The 3310-nt window shown below is 47.8% G+C and overlaps 1 non-coding gene across 1 annotated transcript; it reads right to left on the minus strand.

The window, feature by feature from the left end:
* Positions 1-2952: 2952 nt before the first annotated feature.
* On the minus strand, positions 2953-3084 carry LOC120103299 (small nucleolar RNA SNORA17). Its single transcript, XR_015621585.1, has one exon. It is a non-coding gene; the product is annotated as a small nucleolar RNA SNORA17 (small nucleolar RNA).
* Positions 3085-3310: the final 226 nt, after the last annotated feature.

The raw sequence follows: 3310 nt of genomic DNA on the forward strand, positions 1-3310 counted from the left end.
GTGTTGGCACTTTCAACCCCATCTTTGTTTTAGGCAGGCATGGCTAAATTGTTGTAGTCTGGCCTTCCAATCCAATTAACTGAAAGTGGCTACTCGAGGTGCTAGACAAAGATAGATAGAGCCAATACCCGGTCTCCAGACAAAGGAGTGTATGATTGATTAGTTATGTCTGCCAGGGGTGTAGGGTTAACGCTGGCAGCAAGCCTCAAATAGACTGACGTTTCTGTTTCAGGTGCTAGGGTAAGCAGAGTGCTCACGACATCTTTAGAATCTCTGTGTAAGTCACAATAGAATGCCGGGGCAAGGAAAAGTGTCTTCAGTATCCTGTGAGTTCACACTCTTAGTTTGAAGTGCTGGAGATCCAACGTGGCACTCATATGCTCTACCACTGAGTTACATCTGAAGCCAATTACTATTTTTATTATTATTATTATTATTATTATTATTATTATTATTATTATTATTATTGGATACGGCATTGCTAAGTTTCCTAGACTGATTTTGGGACTTGCAATACTTCTGCCTCAGGCTCCTGAGTAGCTGGGGTTAGCTATAGAAGCAGGTTTAGCTATTACTCTTTCTTGTAGTTGGAAAATTGAACGTAATCTTAGTTAATAAAGTCCTGACAACCACTGTTCTCTGGTCCAGTAGAGTCCATATGGCTTTGTAGCACCAGGGACATGTTAGGGATCCCCCCAAAATAGACAGGAGATGATCCAATGCAGGAGGGGGAGGGGTGTTTAAGCATCTAATTGGAGAGCTGCCATGGCCTTTAATGCAATTGGCTGGTGCTGAGAGTCATATCATGAGCTTAATTTTTGCTTCACTTTGCATTGGGGTGGGCTCAGCAACTGGGTTCAGCAGGGGTGGGCTTGCAAACTGGGGTGCAGGTCTGTTGGGGTAATAACCTAGAGATGCTGGTCTTGGGGCTATAACAGGGAGACCCAGGTCTGGTTGGGGGTTAGCCTGGAGACTGGAACTAGGTTCAGGTTTTGTTGGGGGGTAACCTGGAAACTAATGGTAGGTACTGGACTGTTAGTCTACCTGAGTTCAAACTTGGGTCAGGTTCTCTAAAATGGAATCTGAACTTTAAAGATTTGGCCTCTCGGCTTCCGTAATAACACACTACTTACTTTAAGCAAAAAGCACTATGTAACGGAGAATTAAATACTTGAAAAACAATTGGGCAAAGGGCTGAGGATGTGGCTCAGTTGGTAGAGTGCTTGCCAGGCAAGCACATAGCCCTCTTTGGGTTTAACCCCCAGCTAGTACCACATAAACCAGTTGTGGTAGTTTACAGCTATAATCTCAGTATTCAAGATTCGGAGACAGGAAAACCAGGAGGAGTTCAGGGTCATCCTCAGCTACATAGCAAATTTAAGGCCATTCTGAGCTACTACAGACTGTGCCTTTAAAACAGACAGACAGACTGACATAATTGGTAGAGGTGGCTATGATGATGTGCACTTTAAAAAAAAAGCTTTTTTTTTTGTTCTTTGTGAATTTCATATCATGCACCTCAATCCACTCATCTCCCTTTCACCCAATACCTGCCTCTGCTCTTGCAACCTCCCCACCAACAGAGGGGAAGAAAATCTCACTGTGGAAGCTGTAGGGTGTCCCGCAATATACCTTTGTCCACACCTCTTTGCTTGCAAATGTTCGATGAAATGAATCGTTGGTCTGGCACAAGGCCTCTGGCCTCTGCTACTTTATCAAAACTGGAACTCCACTGGGACTCCTCTAGGCTATCCTGTTTTGCTCTATGTCATGGAGGTCGTGCAGTTTTGGATTTGTAGAACTGCTTCCTTTATGCACTCTTGCTGTTCACAGATGCTGTAGATGTTGGAGTAGGCCAATTCAAAGCCTTCGATCTGGACCTGAGAGGTATCCAAGCTGGTAATCCCACTCACTGGCTTTCCTGCCTTCTCACCCTCAGGGATGACTCACCAGCAAACCCCATAACTATGGCCTTTCTACCCCGCTGCCGAGGCAAGGTGCAGGTCCTGTTTTCCTGAGGCGAAGGGCAGGGATAGCTCTTCTGCTCTCACAATGTGTTGGGGATCAACTTACCTATCCAGAACTAGTGGTGAGGGTCAAAGGGTGGGGAAAGAAATCTCTTCCTCCTCTACAAAGCAGACAAGAGGCAGAGCCAGTCTCTCCCAAACGTATGCCCATGGGGCCAGCTCACTCACAAGCCCCACATCCAGGGTCAGCTCTACTGTGCTGCCCAGGTAAGCTGCATGGCTTGTTCTCCCAAATGCTGCAACAGATGAGAGGCAGAACCAGCTCTTTTACTTATTCTGATAACCTGAAACATCTCTCTTGCCTGCCATAGGTGGCAAAGGGAGAGAGGGGGGTAGCATAACTCCCTCTCCCATGTCAACACACGGTATACAAGTGATGGGGCCTGATGGGGCCGGCTCTCCCAGGCTCACACCCTTGGGGCCAGCTCATGCTCATCCTCACCACTAAGGTCAGCTTTTATGCTACCCAGGCAAGGTACAGGGCCTGCTCTTCCAAGTGCTGCAGCTGGTGAGAGGCAGGGACAGCTCCCCTGCTCTCATAACCCTCGGGCCAGGTACTGTAGGTAATGAGGGATGGAGAAGGAGGGGAGTATCTCTTTCTTGACCATACTACTGCACGGAAGACAAGTCGTAGGGCCAACTCTCCTATGCTTATATCCTTGAGGCCATTCATGTGCAGCTGGAGCAACAGAGAGGGGGTCAGCACTCCTGTTCTCATGCTCCCAAGGACAGCTCTCCCACAATGCCCAGGGGCGGTTCTTCTGCACAGCCTTCAGACAGGCAGCAGCCCAGACCAGGAAGGACCAATTGGCTTTAGGTGGTAGCAGTTCCCTGCTGCTATAGGGCCATGGACCAAGACTGGGAATCATCTCAGCCTAGCTCCCTATACTGGCTGGTGTTTGTCTCAGGCTAGATCTTTCTAGGGACTGTTAGCTTACTAATCATTTACACGCTCACAGGTCAGAACACTGTGTGGAGACACAGCCTCTTTTCTCTCTGCCACCTTCTGATGCACATGTGACACAGAAGCCACACCTGCGACACCCCTAGGGGCAGGGATGAAATGCACTTTTAATCCCAGTATTTGGAAGGCTGAAGCAGGACATAAGTGAGTTTGGGGCCGGCTATACAGTGAGCTCATGAGCAGCTAGAGATACAGAGTGAAACGATGTTTAAAAAAAAATCAACAATGGAAAACAGGATCATAGGACAGGCTCTGTGCCATCTCTAGAAATGGTTCCTAGCACACCACAGACCTGGACACCAGGGGTGTTTCTGTGTCA

This window comes from Rattus norvegicus, chromosome 5, assembly GCF_021556685.1.
Source record: "Rattus norvegicus strain SHRSP/BbbUtx chromosome 5, alternate assembly SHRSP_T2T, whole genome shotgun sequence".
Taxonomy (NCBI): domain Eukaryota; kingdom Metazoa; phylum Chordata; class Mammalia; order Rodentia; family Muridae; genus Rattus; species Rattus norvegicus.